This window comes from Typopeltis vanoorti, chromosome 5 (genome assembly GCF_054136105.1).
Source record: "Typopeltis vanoorti isolate ZY-2024b chromosome 5, IOZ_Tvanoo_1.0, whole genome shotgun sequence".
In the NCBI taxonomy this organism is placed as follows: Eukaryota; Metazoa; Arthropoda; class Arachnida; order Uropygi; family Thelyphonidae; genus Typopeltis; species Typopeltis vanoorti.
In genome coordinates, this window is record NC_143553.1 from 17,938,795 (window position 1) to 17,960,013 (window position 21,219).

A 21,219-nucleotide genomic window follows, 5' to 3' on the forward strand; every position below is an offset into this window, starting at 1 on the left:
ATTTTAATTTTGAATGTGCAAAGCCCTAAATTGATATTAGCCTTTGAGTTTTTTTACAGTTAGGTGCTGCAGTCTGCTGGCAACCTTTCCGATTTTTTCTTCTTTTTATTCATGTATTTATATGCCACAGAAGGTGAGATGTGCATTTTTAATTTTGCTTCTCAAAGCATTAAAACGTTTATTCAATCTGTCCTAAAATTCATTTAAACCCAGAGTCAGTTCTCATTGTGTGATAACCAAGTGGCAAACATCAGTTTGTTACTCAAAAAACTATTGGGTAAGTTAGGTTATATGTTAATGCTGTATCCCATCATTATCCTTATTGATTACAGTCATTTTCACTACTTTCAACCTGTTAAGACCTGTTTCACTACTTGCAACCGGTAAAGACCTTAAATTTCCTTTTCTTTGACTTTTTGATAAGTTGTTATAATTACAAAATTCCTTACAATATTGTCTGTTGTAGAGTTAAGCGCAATATCAAAATAATGCTGTTCCATCAGGCATAATAGCTTTCAGAGATTCCTTTTTATAAACAAGAGCTTTAGCTTTATAATTTGCAGTTCAAAGAGAAAATAATGGAAAATTATCATCTTGTTCTCAGTTTCCTGGAGGAGAAATTTAGAGGGGCTCTGTTCCATATGTTTCAACCTTTGTCAGAAAAATTAATCTGGCTCCTGTATTCCATAAATGTGGAAGTCACTATCTGACTGATTTTAAAATAGCTTGTTATATTGTCCTGAAGCTCAACACGACTCAATTTTTCCAAAATGTTTTGGAAGAGAAAAGGGCAAAACTAATAATTACAGTAACCATCTGCTGGATTTTTAAGGACATTTAGTGGTCATTACCAACATGTTCCAGCATAAAGATATGCACAAATTCACATGAAAATAGGACACAAGAAATAAAAGTCTCACTGATATCTTCATGCTGCTTCAGGATACAAGAGTATACACAGATTTGAAATTGGAAATAAGCATCATGTAGTATGGGGCAGGATAAAAATAAATATCACATTGAAAAGAAAATACAAAAGTTCAGAGCTGAAATAGTAGCAACTGTACAAATAATATCCAAGAAAAAAAATGGAGTTTATAAAACAAGAACCGACCATTGGAAGCTTCTTCTTCTTTGAGTGCCATCTCCTATCGGAGGTCAGTGACCACCTTGGCAAATTTTGAGCGATCCTCAGCCACTCTGAACAGTCCCTCAGAGCTCATGCCAGTCCACTGTCTAACGTCTGCCAGCCAAGATTTTCTTGTTCTCTTCTTCCATTTATCTTCTCTTTTATAATCAATTGAAGTATCTTATATTTTTTTATTATGATGTAGGTGACCAAGATATTCAGTTTTTCTTCTTTTAATGGTATCTAAAAGTTCACATGATTTCCCCATTTGTTCCAGTATTTCTTGATTGGACGTTTTTGCTGTCCATGGGATTTTTAACATTCATCTGTATCACGACATCTCAACAACTTTAAGTTTTTTTGTTGATGTTATCTTCAAGGTCCAAGTTTCTGCACTGTACAGCAGTACAAACCATACATAGCTTTTATCCATGCACACTGTAAGCTCTAAATTTAAATTGCTGTTACACAGTATTGATTTGATCAGAGAAAATATTTTCTTGTCATTTCAATTCTAACTTTTATTTCCATTTCTGGATTGCATTCTTTAACCAGCATCTGAAATATTTAAATTTTTGTCACTCTTTCTGTTTGTTTCCCATTTAAAGAAAGTGCTGAATCAAGAATTGGTTTCTTGCTAATGACCATGAATTTAGTTTTGGTGATATTCTTAATCCCATTTTTTCGCTCTCTTTGTTCACTAGTCCAAGAAGATTTTGAACATCCTGAATATTGATTATATAGTGAAACCTGTGGAGAATTCATGATAACACATGTGAACCACAGTAGTAGCATTCCTACTATTGCCTTACTGTACTGACGATGGCCTAAGATACCTAGGACAAAATATTTACGTAATAAAAAATCCTACTACTGTGGTTCACGTGTGTTAAACTTAAACTTAACATTGCCAGCCAGGAGAGCTGTGTCATCAGCATATTGGATATTATTGATGATTTCACCATTTACATTAATCCTTTCCTCTTTTCCTTTTACGATTTTTTGAAATATGGCTTCTGAGTACATGTTAAAAAGGAGAGGTAACAGCACACATCCTTTCCTTACGCCTAGTTAGATGTTAATGGTGTCTGTAATAATATCAACTTGAATAGATGCCTCTTGGTTCTAATATAAGTTTCGAATGATCCTGATGTCTTTTTTCTTCAAATTTTGCAAATTGGAAACTAATTTGCAAAATATGAAGAAAACATTGATTTACTCAGACAGCTAAGCATCTGTTGAATCTCTGCAAAGATATAAAAATCAGAACTTCATGTTCATTTCAAGAAGTCATATTGAAAGTTCTTGGCAGTTGGTTCCTTGAGAGAATATAGAGAAAAATATCAGAAAGCTAAATCAGTTTAGTTATGAGAAAACTTTGATCAGGGTTTAGAAGATATGTATATCTTAAAGGAGGCAGAACATTCTGTAGGCTGTTATTTTAGCTGAGATAGGAGCAGTAGTACTTTCAAAGGAATTAGGGAAGATAATGGTAAATGAAGATAAAGATATTCTGAATATCTGGCATTAATTATTCTGCAGGGCTGAAAGGAATTACACAGTGAGATAAGAGTGTTAGAAAATGTTTTAGTGGAATGGGATCAGAAATGCGTGCACATGCACGCACTTCTGATTGGCCTAACAATGAAAAAACAAATTTATAATTTCAAAATTATTTTTACTTTTCAACATAATCTCCCTTAAGACTAATACATTTATTCCAGCGATGCTCCAGTGCCATTATCCCATCCCTGTAGCAAAATAAGATCTGCAAAATACCCCTCTACAGCTGCAAATCATCTCTTGATTCGAAGAAAAATGCTGACCAGCGAGGAAGAGTTTTAGTTTTGGGAAGAGATGGAAGTCAGAGGTAGCCAAATCTGGGGAATAGGGTAGATGTTCCAACAATTCATAGTACAGATCCCTTAATTTCCCCATTTCCAAAACACCTTTGTGGGCAGGTGCATTGTCCTGATGAAAGATGATTTTTTTTTCTTCTGTAAACTGGGTCTTTTCTCACAAATTTTTTCGTTTAGTATGGTTAAAAGATCAGAATAATATTCCCCCTGTTGTGTATTACCCTTTTCAAGATAATTAATAAACAAAATGCTTTTTGTATCCCAAAACACCAATGCCATGTCCTTTCCTGCTGATGGTACCGACTTTATCTTCTTTGATCTCTGTGCAATGTTTTGACTGCTGTTTGGATTCTGGTGTGTAATGTTGAATCCAACTCTTATCCATAGTAATAAATCAACAACAAAATCAGTTTTATTCTTGTTAAAACTCTCCAAGCACTGTTCAGAGATTTTCATGTGAGTGAGTTTTTGATTTGCTGCGAGCAAGCGGCACCCATCTTGGGCAAAGTTTTTCATTTGCAATTCTTCATGCAAAATATATCCTACATGTTCTTTTGAAATGCCTACAGTCTCAGCAATTTCACGCACTTTGACTCGCCGTTCATCCAATACCATATCGTGTACTTGATCAATTTATTTATTTATTTATTCTTATGGCAAAAGGAATACAGAACAGCTACAGGTCAATGTCCAGTCTGGAAAGCCAATCCAAGGCCTCATCTGTCACCTTGTGTATGTCCTGTAGACCACCACTATGAAATTTTGGTGCCTTGAGCAGTCGTTCACAATATGAGTAATCATCTGAGCCATGGGAGAACAATCACAATAAGGGTGGTCTAAGAGCCCCCATTTATGTAGTAGGTAGCCACATCTGCCCTGGTATTGATCCTGTTGATTGATGACCAAATCTTCCTAGGAGGAGCAAAACCAAGCTCCAGGGCACAGGGATCTTCTACCAGGAAGCCGCTTGTTGGGAGATTGTTGGACCAGTATCCTCTCCACATGTAAGGTGTTGATGGTAGGGCAGTTGAAGAGAGTTTGTCCATGGACCAGAAAGGCTCTCTAGATTTTAGACGGAGATTAGATGGATTTATGAGAGTCTGGTGCAGGGGCAGGAGTGGGTTGCTCATTGCTTTATTAAATTCTTTAATTGAGGCTTGTCTTCTCCGTATGTTTGGTGGAGCAATGTTAGATAGGACAGGCAGCCAGGAGAGAGGGGGTGCTTCTCACTGTCCCACTAATTGTGCGCATGGTAAAGTTTAGCTGGGTGTCTATAATGTTAGTGTGTGTACTTCTTTCTCAGACAGGGACGCAATATTCTGCTGCAGAGAATGCGAGGGCTAGTGCAGACGACCTTAGGACTTCTGAACCACAACCCCAGGTTGTTCTAGCAAGCCTAGAAATGATATTGTTTCTCGTTTTAATTTTGTTGGACAGGTTGGTGATGTGCCTTTTATATAGGTTAGGCTTCTGTCCAGGCTCACTCCAAGGTAATTCGGGTGAAGCTCATGTTCTACCATTTTTCCACAGAAAGAAAGGTTGAGGTGTCAGTTCGCCTCTGCATTGTTCAGGTGAAATACTGTGGACACAGTTTTTGTTGGATTTGGCTTCAAGTACCACTGCTTGAAGTACTCTTCCAGGATGTTCAGGTCAGTGTTCAAGGTTGGTTCCAGGTTGGTAAAAGAGGTAGATTGATGTAGGATCGTTAGGTCATCAGCATTCATATACTTGCTTGAGCTGGTATATGGTAAGTTGTACACGTAGATGTTAAAAAGTAAAGGGGATAGCTCAGATCCCTGACGGAGACTGTTGTGAAGGAATCTGGGCCTGCTCTCTTTTCCACTAATTTGGACCCAGGGATCCATTTTTGGATCCATTCTCTGTTGGAGAGAATGGATCCAAAAAGCTGAAAAGTTTTTTGCACCTTATAATATTTTCTAGCTTTAGGAGGAGGCCCCTGGTCAAGACTGTGTCATAAGCTGATGTTAGGTTAGTGAAAGTGGCCCCAGATTTAAGTTTCTTTTGGAGGCCTGCTCCAGTCTGTGTTGTCAGGGCCAGGACCTGGTCACAGCAACTTCTTCCTAGCCTGAAGCCAGCTTGTTCAATCGGGAATGCTCTTTTGATGAGTGGTGAAATTCTTTTAAGGAGAATTCTTTCAAAGAGCTTAAAGGTGGAGCAAAGCAAGGAGATAGGTCGTAGATTTTTCACATCATTTGGATCTTTCACTGGTTTGGGCACGGCAATTATTTTGGCTTCCCACCACAGATTTGGTAGTTTACCAGTCATTATAATTTTTGAGAAAAGGGGTGGGCAGCCATGTTTGGCCTTGTTGGCCGAGATGTTTTAGAAACTCAGGGAGGATTTTCTCAGAAGTGACCAGCTTTTCTGGCAAGATGTGGTGAAATCGAGTTCATGGATGGTTGAGATCCATCTTTCCTGTCGTGTTTTATCCAGCATTGCTATGAGCTCCTTAGCAACAGTTTGGTCTTCAGTTTTTTCATATTTGGCTAAAAGTTCCCCAGTTTCTCAATGATTTCTGGTGTTACACGTTTTGGAGGTACTTCACATTGATCACCTTCAAGGCTGGTACGACCACGTTTAAACTCGTTAGCCCATTTCTTAATTGTCGAAAATAAAGGAGAAGAATACCCATAAACTTTTATGAACTTCGTATGAATTTCTTTTGCTGTTAAACCTTCTTTTACAAAGAATTTTATAACCTCACGATACTCAGTTTTATCCATTTCAAGGGATAGACAACACTTTTGTTTCAGACAGCTGTATAAAACAAACTACTTGATAGAATGACTTGCAATTTCACATGGATGCTTACAACAGATGTACCAACTTAGGAAAAAGAAATCTTGCTGATAGTATTGCCATTTATGGTTGAGGCTGAGAACTTTTCAGACCACCCTTGTATTTGGTAGTTTACCAGTCATTATAATTTTTGAGACAAGGGCGGGCAGCCATGTTTGGCCTTGTTGATATACAGCAATCCCTCGATTAGTCTGCCTAACGCGTTCTTTAAAACAGGCGCATTAATCTAAAATACACTAATCGAATATAATAATCTATGGGAAAATGTATAATCATTCCTCAAAATTTTTTTTTGACCCGTAATTTTTTTTATAAAAGAATTAAGGTATGTCTCAGGGCCTAGTTAAAGGAAAACCATGAAGCTGAAAGACAATAAAACATATTCAGAATATAAATTTATTATTCTACTTCTTAACAAAGAATTGAACTAACCTAGTTTGGCAGACATTTTGTTTCTTTTTTTCATACAACCGACGGTATGGCCCTATTCCCTCTTCTACTCTTCTGCAAATTTTACTGCTTCTCCCTTCACTAGGATCAGCCTCTATGCATTGCTGCTTAAAAACTTCGATTGTATGAAAAATATTTTCAGATTGTTTCTGTGAAATCTGTTTTGGCTGACTACAGTGGTTAAATTTTCTTCATATTCTTCGGGATCTTCCAGCTGTGCATCTAAATTTAGCAGGTCGGAATCACTCAATTCTTCAGAATGAGATTTAATTAATTCTTGGACATTATCATTGAAGGGGAGAAAGAATGAAGGATGTATGAATTGGTCACCAACACGCAAATCACATGCTTTATAGATAAAATTTCCCAACTGTTATACAAGCAAAATAGTTCCTATTTTAAAAACTACAATGATCATAAAAGAGAAGTTAATTTTACGACATGTAATAATAAACAACTCATCCCAGAAGATGAATTGATTACCTATTATTGGAATGAATTCTCCTTTTTGTGGCATGCACAGAAGTGTCAAATGGTCTCGAATCTGTGGGCGTACTATAGCAGATGACATAAATTTTGGCGGCAAAAATTTGGTACATAGTGCACATGGAAGTAGTGTAGTATTCCATTAAAAATAACTTTATAACATGTTTAAAATCAGTAACTAAATTATTTCATTCTGGTGAGTGAATTTTTAAAATAGTTAGTCATAAAAATTTATAGGTAGAAAATTTTTAAAATCTAAGATTTATTTTTAAGATGTATATAGGCACACTAATCGAATTTCGGTATTGAAAAAAATGATGCACTAATCGAAAACACATTAATCGGGGGCGGACTAATCGAGGGATTACTGTACAAGTAGCTTAGTTGTGAAGATATTTCACGTGCAGATTTTTTTTGCTTTCACTTAGATAAAGGATTAAACAAGTATGTAATTTCTTGTCAAGTACAATTCATTGAGACCTGGGATAGAAATAAAACAGTTGATCTAAGACCAGTAATAATAGATGTGAGTAAAAAAAAATATGGGAGAAAACAGGTGACACCAGTGGTAGAATGGTTTTAAAAATCAAGATATTTGGAAACAATTTTGCATTTTTAGCATTGAAGATTGTGTGATAAAGGTTAAATCTCGGGAACTGTGGTCACTTAAACTGAATGTTTAAGTGACTCCACTATTGTTCATTATCCCTATGGATTGCATTGTGAAAGGAAATTGCATTAAATCTGATATCAAACTGTATTTAAATCCAGTTCAAATTTGCAGGCTTTCTTAACTAAATTGAATAATGTTGAAGCAAACATGGTATTAAGATCAGTAGTAAAAAGACACCAAAACTGTGAAAATAGGCAGAAATGTAGACATAATTGTTAGTAAAATTAAATATAGAAATAGAGCATAGAATAAGCAAAGCTAGCGTCATTGGTAGTTAACTGAATATATTTGTGGAATAAGACTGAAATTAGTCATAACATCATACTTACAGTATACAAAACTGTTAAAACTGATTTTGACTTATCGATCTGAGAGATATTTTTTAAGTGGAACATTTGATCAAGGACTGGACACTGCAGATATGCAACTGAACATATGGTATTAATATCAGAATCATATTAGATGATGCTTTGGAAGTTTGTCTGAACTTTGGCTCTTATATTTTGCTGGTATTAAGTGTTTTTCTTCCAAAATAACCACCAAATGAAACCATAGCAGCAGGTACTAAGGAGCTGAATATTTCTCCACAATCTGTAAGTACCTTAAGTGTTTCAAAACTGTTTGTTTTCTCATTTTAATATTTGCCATGTGTATGCCTGCCTAAAAAGCAAAGGTGGCAACAGCAGAACACTTGGCTTCTTGGGTGCACAGCTCAGTCAAACACCAACAAAACAACATTTATACAAAGTGGTGCAATTTCAGACTGGATATCTGCAACACAGAATGGTCTTCTGTATGATTTCTGTAGCCACTGGCATGTATGCTGTGCAAAGATGGGCAGGCAAAGTACTCATCAGCCTCACCAACTTTTCTTCTTTTCATTATTTCCCTTCAGTGAAGCAGCTGTGAAACCTGGAAAAATGCTTTGGCTGCCCCAAGCATCACCTCGCCAGTATTGAGGAAACTTTCTGCAAAATGAGATCAATGAAACCCAATTATTACTGCTGCAGTGTAAATGTTTCTCCTTCAAAAACAAACTTTGTAACCTCTTCACGTGGACGGTACATGACTTGAATAAGACCGAGAATAAAAAGTTCGACATTCCCTTTCTCAATTTTCACACAAAAACTGACATATTGCTAAAGGATGATATCATTAAGTTAGGAGTAGATTGAAACCCTGATATCAGAAGAATTGTCAGTTTTTTTTTTACTGTTTTTTGCATGCTTTTTGATTGTTATATAAAACTTATCCATAAAATCAAACAAAAATATGAGGCTAATCTTCTTGAATGGCAGACAGTCTCAAGTAGAGTAGTGCGGGCAAATATGAGAATGGGGAACTGGACAATTTGACTAATTTGTGCCTATGGTCCCACAGAAGGTTCTACTAAGGTAGAAGTGGAGGAATTTTTTGAGGCTTTAGAAAAAGCAACTGACACAATGAAAAAGGAAAAGTTGGTCCTTGTTGGGAATCTAAATAGCAGAGTAGGAAATGATTGTCAGTCATACAAAACTATTTTGGGAAAATTTGGAGTAAAGAGCAAAGCTGATAATGATGACAAATATCTGTTGGATTTCTGCTCAGAACATGGATTGGTTATTACTAACACCATGTTCCAACATAAAAATGTGCAAAAATTCACATGGAGGGAAGAGGCTAGGAATAAGAAAAGTCTCATTGACTTATTTTTGATAGTGATGTTGTAGAGAGGATTTGAAATTAGAACTGATCACTATTTATTCTTGAGCAGGATAAAATTGAATTTTATATCGAAAAGAATAACATGTAAGAAAGTTTTAAAGTGAATAAAAGTTGAGGATCTCTCAGATGTGAACTGTAGACTAAAATTCACAAAGATTATTGAAGAAAAAATGAAAGAGTTTGAGAACAGGAATCAAACCTTGAAGATTCAGTGGCAAGCCGTGAAGAAAACCCTGATTGATTCAGGTAGATAGGCATGTGGTGTAGTAGTCTGCAAGGATAGAAAAATTAGAACTCCATGGTGGACACAGGAAGTTAAAGAGGCAGTGAAGGAAAAGAAGAAAGCATATCAAAAGTTCCTGTCAAATAAGTCAGCTTGTGCTCTTAGGAATGCTAAACTGTGTGTAAAACTAGCTAAACAAAAGTCATGGGAGGACTTTGGCAAGAACATAGAAAATAAATATTCTGGAGGTTGTTGAAGAAGTTTAGGAATGGAGAAAAGAATGCTGTAAAAGGAGTTAGAGATGATAAAGGTGACATGAAAATGGGAGAAAAAGATATCCTTGAAGTATGGAGTAATTACTTTGAAGAAGTGCTAAATGAAACAACCAATGATGACAGCACAGTGATAAAAAAATACTGACCAGGCATACAGTCAGGAGTACACATCCATACTTGAAGTAGAAATAGCCATCAAAGGCTTGAAATGTGGAAAGGCAGCAGGAGTTGATGTTATTCGACCAGAAATGCTGAAGTATGGTAGTATAAGTCTTACAGTGACTGCACTGCATAGTTCAGAATGCCTGGACAGAGGGACAAATTCCCGATGATTGGAGTACAGCGCTCATAGTACCCATATATAAAAAGGGAAATAAAACTGAATGTGAGAATTACAGAGGTATATCCCTACTGAGTGTTCTTGGTAAGATGTATGCAAGTGTACTTGAGAAATGGGTGAGAAGAATTTGGAAGAAAAGCTTGGTGAAGAACTAGCTGGATTCAGGTCAGATAGAGGCTGTCAGGATCAGATCTCCACGAGAAATAGTGGAGAAATCATGGGAATATTACAAAGATCTGTATTTAAGTTTTGTCGATTTGGTAAAGGCATATGACAAGGTGCCAAGAGAGAAGCTATTAAATACGCTACACTTATATGGTGTCAATGGGGCATTATATTAAGCAATACTTAGTCTTTATTTGAGTTGTAAGTCAGCAATTAGAATTGAAGGAAAGTGGTATTAAACATGATATCAAAATTGGAGATGTTAATGTCAGCTCTTTGCTTTATGCAGACGATGTTATACTTCTAAATAAATCCGCTACAAATCTGCAAGATTCTCTGACTAAATTGAATAACTATTGTAATAGATATGATATGAAGGTCAGCAATAAAAAGTCAAAGACAATGAAAATAGGCAGTATCATTGAAAATGTCAACTGTGTTTTGAATGGAGAACCTGTGGAACGAGTAAAACATTTCAGCTACTAGGCACAATTTTTAGTGAAGATGGTAAATTAAATATAGAAACAGACAATAGAATCAACAAAGCTGGTATGGTAGGAAGTCAGTTGAATAAATTCATATGGAATAAGAGAGAAATTAGTCAGAACACTAAATTAGATGTATACAAGACAGTGTTCACAATAGTTTTAACTTATGGATCTGAGAGCTGGGCCAGAAGTAAAACACTTGACCAAAGACTAGAGACCGCAGATATGAGAGTCCTGAGAAAGATTAGAGGTGTGAACAGATGGCATCAATGGCAATATCATATTAAAAATGAGGATATTAGGAAAGAACTTGACATTGTCAGCATCCAAGAATGCATTAGCAGAGCTAATCTCAGGTGGTATGGTTACTTAAACAGAATGAGCGAGGAAAGATTAGCAAAACAAGTTAGATGATAGAAATTTAAGTTCTGATAATTTTGGATTCTTGACAAGTAACAGACTGATTTGGAGGAAAATTGTAGATAGGGAGTTAGTAATGATGTAAATTTTTCATGTAGTACTATTATATCCTGTACACCCCTTGTGGGTACATGGCAGGAAATTGATGATGATAAAATCAAACTTCAGCTTGTATGGATAACATTGCATTGTCTTTAGTTAGAATTTGTTGATGTACTTCATTCTCTGTGCCTTATATTTCATTATAACATAAATATAATATATGAATAAATAAAATAATTGATAAATAAAATACAGTTGATCCTTGAAGAGTTGAGGAGTCAAAAGTTATATGCTGATTTTCGACTGCATGGAAGGTCAGTGCCCTTAACCCCTGCATTGTTCAAGGTCAACTGTGAAATAAAATAAAATTAATTCATAAAATAAATAAATTAATAAAATAAATTAATTAAATCAATTAATTAAAATAATGAAGTTATGAAGTGTTTAAATCCCTTTGTGATTATGGGCCATCCTGCATGAACAAATATTAAAGTATAGTATTGCATGGGTGTAAGATTGTGTGTAAATTGTTTGCTTTGCAAGCATTATACAATTCTCTGTTATAACTAAAACTTAAATTCTAAAGAGAAAATAGTCCACAAACTTAACATCAAGCATAAAGAATATAAACATCATATGAGATTCTTATTTCTTCTTTTCTAGACCACGCAGATAAAGACAGTTCAATTTATCAAGCACACTTTCTTTCTCTCTCAACAGCGTCCATTGAAATATAATTAACTCATATCTGTTTATCTTTGAAAACAAGATAATTAGCATGAAACTTAGTAAAGTGACTCTTAAGTAAATAAAATTTCCTATTTTGCATCTTCTTTAATATATATATTGCACGCCCACACATACGAGACCCTTCGACACTTCTGCGCATGTCAAAAAGAGGGAGAATCCATTCTGATAATAGGTTAATCAATCCGTATTTTGGGATGAGTTGTTTATTATTGCACTTTGGAAAATTAACTTTTCTTTTATGAACTTTGCAGTTTTTAAAATGGTAACTATTTTGCTTGCATAACAGTTGGAAAATTTTACATGTAAACCACGTGATTTTGCGTGTTGGTGACCAATTCGTACATCGCCTTATTTCTTTCTCCCCTTCAACATGAACTGCCAACGATGCTCTCACTTCGGTGGTCAGACTATATCTGTTTCTATTTCTTTGAAATGCAAAGATAATTTTAAAGTTCCTTTTTATCTTCTGGAGACTTTTTTTTATTCTTGAAAAAAAAATATAAATTTTATATTCAAACCATTTACCTGGTATAAGTTTGCAAATTAATGTATTAAGAAAACTTTCCATTGCTTTTGGAGGAACTATATAATTCATATCACTTTTATCTACATTCAAGTTAGCTTCATTTGAAAGAAATTCATCCATTGCTTTTGGTAGAACTGTCTGTTTCCTTCATAACTCTTTTTGACTCAAGAAACATCCTTTCCTTTAAACTATATTTCTCCTCTAAAATTCCAACTTTTGGAACCTGTTTTGTTTTATTCAACACAACAGCTGTTCTGTTTTTCTCTCTTACTGTATCAGCTTCCTCTTTGGACATACAAACACTGTGCAAGTACACTACTGACTGTCTTGACAGATAACATTAACTGAGACAAAAATAAAACCATCGCTTCTTGAGGTGGGAGTAAACAAGACTATAGTTCTTTACTAAAATGAAAACTTTATCAAAAAGTTAGTTACAATATTTTCTTCTCTCATATATTATAAATTAGGAATATATGCACTCAAAGAAGGAAAAAAAAATCTGAAACAGAAGAATTCAATAAAAACTCCAAAACATAATTCAGAACAAATAAGATTATTAATCATTGTAGGTGATTTCAATGCTAGAATTGGATTAAATGCATTTAAAGATTTAATAGGTAATCAAGGAGAAAACACCATAAATTACAATGGAAGAGAACTCAGGGAATTTGTGGCCTATAATAGTTTGAAAATCACCAACAGCTTCTTTAAACATAAAGATATATCATTGAGTATATAATGGTGGGTGAAAAATTAAAGAAGATGGTAAGAAATTGCAGAGTATACAGAGGATGCAATATTAACTCAGGCCATTATTTATTAATCAGTACTATTAAGATCCCAAACCAGAGAAATAGAAATGATACAAGAACACAAAAGCAGGAACAATTTAAGATCGAACTGTTACAGCAAGATAGTATCAGAGAACTATATCAAAGAAGCCTTACAAATCATAGAAAGAAAATAAATGAAGATACAGATATAGAAAATGAATGGCAAACAGTAAACAAATAGTAAAACAAGCAGCACATGAAACCATAGGAACGAAACTGCGAAGAAAAAAGGAAGGACTCAGAACCTGGAACCCAGAAATGGAATCTTTAATAAGAAAGAAAAAAGAAATGTACTTTAAATGGTTAAATGACAGAACCATAGGAAATGAAATAGAATATAAAACAGTCAGAGCAATAACAAGAGAAACCAAGAAAATCAGAAGACAAGACTGGGAAAAATTTGTATCGAGATTAGAGCCTGACATAAATGGACCTCAACTAAAGAGCTATAAAATCATTAAAAATAAAAAAATGACTCAAGAAATAAAGGCTAATCTACAATTAGAAGTCCTCCCTCCACAAAAGAATGGACCAATCATTACACCCAACTTCTAAACAATAATAATCAAATTGAAATAAAACAAGTCAAGAAACAAATGAAGAACCAGTACAGTTAAATGATCTAAAGAAAATATTGGAAAAACTAAAAAATAGAAAAACTATAGGAGAAGATGGAATAAATTCAGGACTATACAAATACAGCTCTAAACCATTTCAGTTACGATTAATTTAATTCCTAAACAGAATATAGGAAGAAGGAAACATCCCACAAGAATGGAAGACAGCAATAGCCGTAAACATTAAAAAAAAGGAAACAGAAAGGATTGCAGAAACTACAGAGTTATCCCTATTAAATACTTGCTATAAATATATCTAGATATAATTAAAAATAAATTAACACCATGCGCTGCAGAAATTATTGGAGAAAAACAGTGCAGCTTTAGGAAAGGAAGATCCTGCACAGATCCCACATTTACACTCAAAACAAATTATAGAAAAATAAATGGAATTTAACCTGCCAACATATATGGCCTTCCTTCCTTTATTACGAGAAAGCATATGATCAAATCAACAGAACAAAATTAATCGATATACTGTATGAATTGAAAGCTCCACCTCAAACTACAAAAGCAATAGCTAATATAATGGAAGAAAGCTATATTAAAATTAATATTGAAACAGCCAAAAAAAATTAAAACCAATAGAGGTCTCACTCATTCAAGGAAGTGGATTATCACCAATACTCTTCAATATATACAGGGTGTTCGGGATAAATTTGACAGTTTCGTAAGGAAAAAGAAAATCTTCTTTGTATCTATTAAATTTAATGAATTGACAAAAAAACATTACAGGCAGAGTTAATTACAATACTATCAACAAGATTTACTCAAAATAACCACCATTAGCATCGATCACAGCTTCAATTCTGCTTCGGAACCTCGAACAAGCTGATGCTACAGTCTCCCTGGGAAGGGCCGCAAAAACTGTTTTAATTTTATCCATTAACTGGGCTTTTGTATTACTGGAAGTGCGATTGGTGTCTTTTTCAACTGCGCCCCATACAAAATAATCCATGGGGTCAAGGTCTGGGGAGTTTGGAGGCCAAACATTTGGACTGGTGAAGTCGTAGAAATTTTCAGACAACCATTTTTGACTTTTCCCAGAGGTGTGGCAAGGGGCCGAATCCTGCTGCCATACATACGGCCTACCATTGGCTACCCTTGTTATCCAGGGCTTGACTACAGTTAGCAACTCCACGAACAAAGCCCGAATTCCAATGCCAGGGTTCTTCAACACCTGTTCCTGCAGATTTGCGAGGAATTCTGCTGTACGAACGCAATCAGATCGTCTGCTAGGGATCTTTCTTCTTGCTACATCCTCGTAGTCACCATTGCAAGTCTCTAGTTCATGCCCGATTGTTTTTACTGTATTCAGGGAGCATTGGGCAGCAGTCGTAATATCCTTATTTTGATGGCGGGCACGAATCATCATGATACAAGTTATTCTCTTCCATGATTCAGGTGGGTTCCAGCTATCCATCCTTTCTGACATCTTGTATATGAATGAAGAAGGGTCCAAACTTTTAAATGAAGAGAAGTGTGTGTTAATACATGTAACTTACGGAAAAATATAATTAATTATAAATATGTCAAATTTATCCCGAACACCCTGTATATATATAGACACAGTCAATTATGTTTAATTGGGGCAGCCGCTTTTTTTTTGGGCCAAATCTCAAAGAATGGAAACCAAACCAACATATTAATACATAATTTAAACGTTTAATTGGGACAACTTTTCGCTTAATTGGAACAGTAGCTGAAAAGGAATTTAGCAATTTTTGATATATTTTATGGATTTTTCGAAAATATGCAACACTACGTACACTAATATTTGGCAACACTAGCGTGATGCGAATCAGTTATCTTTCGTCTTGCTTCTGGCAAGTACACGTCTGCTTAAGAATCTACCCTTACTATATACTGTACCTAGCGATATCAATTTATTGTGTCAATTTTATTTAAAATTTTTAAATCTTTGCCAAGATGCCAAGAAATGATTTTACACTTTCAAGTAAAATTGCTTTGCTGGATAAAATTAAAAGCCAGCCATTAAATACAAGCCACCGTAAACTTGCTGATATAACTGGTGTGCCAAAATCTGCCATAGCACGTCTCCTACAACCAGAAAATCAATTGCGTGAGGAGTGGACATTACAGAAAGAAATTCCAGGAACATCCAAAAGAAAGCGTGATGTAAAGGATACAGAAGTCGAAGAAGCATTAGATCAATAGTTTTCTATAGTTAGCAGACGAGGCATGAATATCAGTGACCCAGTGTTAAAGGCAAAGTCAGAGGAGATCGATGGAAAGCGAGACACAATATCAAATTTAAAAAAGCGCATGGCAAAAAGGGCGACAATGTAGGTGCTGAACAATGGCAAAATACTAGAATCCTTACTTTTTTAGAGAATTTCTGTTCAGATGATATTTACATCGCTGATGAAACTGGCCTCTATTATCATGCTATGCCAGACGGCTCCCTGTGTTATAAGTATGAATATCAGTGGTCTATTGCCCTTTTGCACTCAGGGTATAAAAGGGCAATAGACCGCATTACTGTGTTATGCTGTGCAAATATGTCAGGTATGGACAAACGAAAACTACTAATCATAGGAAAAAATGCTAAGCCTCGATGCTTTAAGGGGTTAAGAATATAGAGTTTACCAGTAGAGTACTATGCCAATAGTAATGTGTGGATGACTTCTGAAATTTTTCGGAATTGGCTTATGAGTTGGGACGTAGAATTACAACGTAAGCAGAGGAAAATTTTGTTGCTTCTCGATAATTGTGCTGCACACCCTCATTTAGATAATCTAAAAAAATATAAGGCTGGAATCTCTTCCTCCTAATACAACATGCTTAGTGCAACCAATGGACATGGGGATAATAAAAAATTTGAAGACATTGTATCGAGGAAAATTGGTTAATTACATACTGGAATCCATTGATGAAAACCTATTAACAAGTTCATCAACAGCCAGAGAGATCAGTGCAAAAATTTCCATTTTGCAAACAACACAGTTTGTCTCTGACAGTTGGCGAGCTATAAAAAGCAGCATAATACAAAACTGCTTTGCTGTTTGCAGTTTAAAACCTTTGGAGGTTCTTGAAATTTTGAGTAGTGATGAAAATGAAGACATACTGCAAACTCTTATTGAATAATAAAGAATTTTCAACAATAGATGACAATTTACCATGTTACGATGAAAATGAAACTTGGAAGATGCAATTGTTGAAGTCATTAAATCAAAACGTCAAAAATTTGACGAAGAATGCAATGATGAGGATGATGACCCACCTGTGCTTGTAACTAATCGTGAGGCCAAAAAATTTATAGTCGGGTTACAGCATTATTTTATGCAGGAAGGTAATGAAGGAAGCCCTACATCCACACTGAATATCTGTGCTGATTTTGTAGAACTGCAAAATTTCAAAAGCAAAAGACAGACTACACTTGATGCATTTTTGCAGAATTAAAATTTGAAATTGTAAAAGTTATCATGTATGCATTATTTTTTTCTGCACAATTTATAGTACAAATATTTTCTGTATTTTGGTTTAATAAACCATTAAAATAGGTACCTAATTATTATTATTTTTACCTACTTATTCATTTACCTGCATATTACATATTTTATTTTAGAATTTATTATTAGTTAGTTTAATTGGGCCAAAATGGATTAGTCCCAACTTGTCCCATTTAAGCGGAATCGACTGTATATGGAAAAAATTTCAAGAGAGTGGAGGAAAAACAAAATCATAGGAATTAAAATAGGAAATGAAAAATTAACCAGCCTTTTGTATATAAAATTTATTTATAATATCATATAATGTCATATAAAAATTTTTATAAATTTTTATGACATTGCATATAAAAAGCAAAAATTCCTAGCAGTCATTGGAACTTTGAACAGGCACTTCAATAAACAGATATCTAGAACAACCCAAATAAAACTATATAAAATAATAGCCAAATCAGTTATGAAATATAACAGTGAAACATGAAACTTTGGAAGAATGAGATAAAAGACAAGTGGAAGCTGCAGAAATTAAGTTCCTAAGACCGCTCACAGGCTATAAAAGAATAGACATGATAAGAAAATAGTTATCCATAATTAACATAACAGAAGACATTGCAAACTATAGAAAGAACTGGAAAAACCACGTAGAAAGAATGAATGAGGACAGATGGCCAAATATTGTCTGGAATTAAAAACCAAAGGGATATCGATCAAGAGGAAGACCCAGGAGGAGATGAGCAGAAGACTTTTTAAACCCTTAAAAATGTTGCAGGCAAACAATTGCCTAACACTCTAAGCCAAGAAAAAGAAGATATATTATAAGTTACATAATTAAATCTAAATTCAAGGCACTTTCTTTTCTGTAACTATACAAAGATGTGTTGTATACAAAACATTAGCAAAGAAATTTCTGAATACAAGAAACAATGTATTATATATTTTGGAAAGTTATTCTTTCTTTGTTGTTGTTGTCTTGTCCTTTGAAGAGTCTTAGATGTTTCAATGTGCTCCTTGTACTGCTTTGGCTATGTCGATGATTTTGTTTGTATAGAGCTGTTGTTCAGGATTAGGATCTGTTTCTTGCAAGGCTGCTGTAATGCTGGACAGGTAAAGATGTGAGTGGGTGTCAGTTCAGTATTGGGGCAGTTGTTGCAGTTTCTATATGTTCTCGTATCATCTGTATCGATCTTCATTCCTCTATAATGTCCTGTTCGTAGTCTTGCTATCGTGGTGGAGGTCCTTCTGTCAGCACTGATTTCAGGAATTTGATGTTGTATCACTGATTTCATTGGAATTAGTTTAGCTTTTGCTAGTGCATTGGCATCAGCAAGAGTTATCATATGAGTTTCTTGGTTGAGTTCTCTGGCCTCTTTTGCTAATTTATCAGCTGCTTCATTGTAATCAATGCCTACATGAGCAGGAATCCATTGTGAAATGCAACTTTTACCTAAACACTTTAGTTGATTTAAGAGTTTATGGATGTCTTGTGTGAGCTTGGCAATACCTTAGCTGATCTTGAGTCACTGTAAATTATAATTCCTTCAGATTGTTGAGATGATGACAGTTTTAAGTAGGCTTCTAGTGCTTTATTTATTGTGTAGAGTTTGCTGGTGAAATTGGAAGCGATTCTCCCAGATCCAACTTTTATTGAAAGTTTTTCACCTTTCGGGAGTAGAAGGAGAACACCAGTGCCTCCATTAATCATATTGGTGTCTGACGATCCATCGGTATAACAAATAACCTGTTTGGAGGATGAAAGAAGATTGATAGTATTTAGGCCTTTTTCTTTGAGCATTTCTTTTTGTTCTTTTTTTTTGGTACAAAGTTTGGTAAGGTTTAGATTTATGAAGGTAAAGGACTGGAAAATAGAGGTTCTTTGTTTATGTGGGTATTTAGCTGATCAAGACTTATTTCTTTCCTGATAGTGTCATCGTATTGTAAAGTTGATGATCTGTGAAGTCTGCATTTTTGGTTCCAATGTTCATAAGTTTTTAGGGAGATATGATCACTTTGATAGCTTCCGATATTATTTATGAATTTTATAGTGGCAAATTTTCGTCTGTCCTCCAGCAGGTCAAGCCCGCATTCCTGTTGGGCTCTGATGTTGTTAGTGGATGAGACTGCACTAATGATAATCTTGGATGCTTTTGCTTGTATTTTGTAGAATTTTTTCTTTACCGATGAGGCCAAAGGTGACCAGATAGGTGCTGCATATTCCATTATTGGCCTTATTAGTGTAGTGTAAGTAGTTTTGAGGATTTTTGGCTTTGTGCCCCAATTTGTTCCACAAAGCCTTTTCAGTATATTTAATTTTTTTAGCGCTCTGTTGGAAGTGTTAGCGATGTGTTGTGCAAAACGTAATTCCTGATCAAACGTAATACTAAGGTATTTTGGATTTGCGACTTTTTCAATTAGCTTGTTGTTGATCATGACTTTGGGATTGTAGGAATGTCTATTTTTCCTGTCAAAACAAAACTAAAGGTGTTTTGTTTTGTCTGGGTTGATTTTGAGTTTAAGTTCATCTGACCATTTTTCTAATCCTCTCATGGAATTTGTTTAGAATCTCCTCTGATTCTTTGATTTTAGCACTAGTGTGCCAGATGGCTATATCATCTGTATAGCAAGTTACTTTTGTGTCTTCTGTAAGGTAGGGATGAATGTTATTGACATATAGAAGGAATAGTAAGGGACTGAGTACTGAGCCCTGGGGAACACCAGCCCAGGTTTTTCGCTCTTTTGATATTGCTGCATTCATCTGACTGTACTGTTTGTATTAATTTTTTGATCCAAACACGATCAAAAGCAGCAGTCATATCAAGGAATATGGCAGTTATCTTTTTTGTTGTTTTTTCCTGAAATGAGTCTATTATTGTTTGGCAGAAGTGGAATAATTGATCTGTTGTCGAATGACAAGTTCTATAGGCAGTTTGGTAGTAGTTGATTTTCTTATTTTTTGCAGCCAGTGCATAAGCCTGGAGTGTATGATTCTTTCAGTAATTTTACAAAGTATGCTAGTTAATGCGATAGGTCTATAACTTTGACATTCTGCAGCATTTTTGGCAGGTTTTAGGATGGGTACAATAACTAATTTTTTCCATTCTTATTGAGGTATTGAGGATGTCCAGAAGTTGTTCTTTGGCAATTTTGCCAAGGTGTTTGACCATATGACCAAAGATAAGATCATTACCAGGAGATTTATTAGGTGCAGTTTTCTCGATTGATGAATTTAGTTCACTTAGTGTTAATTCTTCAGAGAAGATGTCATTATATTGGTATGTTCTTGCTTGTTTTCGTATTTTACTTGCGAGTTTATTGAGGGTCTTGTCCTCTCTGTTATACTGAAGTTTGGTGTTTGAATAAGTTTTCGCCAGTGTGTTTGCAATTTCTTGATTTGTAATAGCTTGTTTCTCAGCATTTATGATGAAGTTTGTTTTCTGTTGGTTCTCTTTTTTGATATTGTTGTCTAGGATTCTAATAATGTTCCAGTGTTGGCTGTCTTTTCTTGGATCCAGGTTACTGCAAAACTCCGCCCATTTCTCTTGTTTGCACTTCCAAATTTCCTGCTCTATTTTGTGTGTTATGTCCATTAATTTCTTTTTGTATTCATCAGTTTTATTAATTCTGAATTGTTCATTGATATTGTCTCTTTCTGTAATCATTGAAAATATTGTGATCTTTCCAGTATGGTATCCAGGTATTTTTCTGCTTGCCTCTTGGTATTGTTGCTTTGGCAGCTTTACTGATGTGTGAAGTAAAGATTTGTAATTTTCTGTCGAGGTTTCCAGAGACAGGTTCATCTTGACAGAGGCTCTGCAAGGTTTGAGCAAACCTTGTCCAGTCAGCTTTTCTGAAGTTCCATGTCCTTGATTTGCTGTTCTTGATCAATCTTGAAGTTTAGTGTTATTATTATGGGTCTGTGGTCACTGATGGCATTTCCCAAAATTTTCCA

General features: G+C 34.9%; 1 protein-coding gene across 1 annotated transcript in view; it reads left to right on the forward strand.

Annotated features, from left to right (window-relative positions):
• Ranbp16 (Ran-binding protein 16) overlaps window positions 1–21,219 on the forward strand; it is a 1,020,902-nt gene that overhangs the window by 326,354 nt on the left and 673,329 nt on the right. The window lies entirely within an intron of this gene.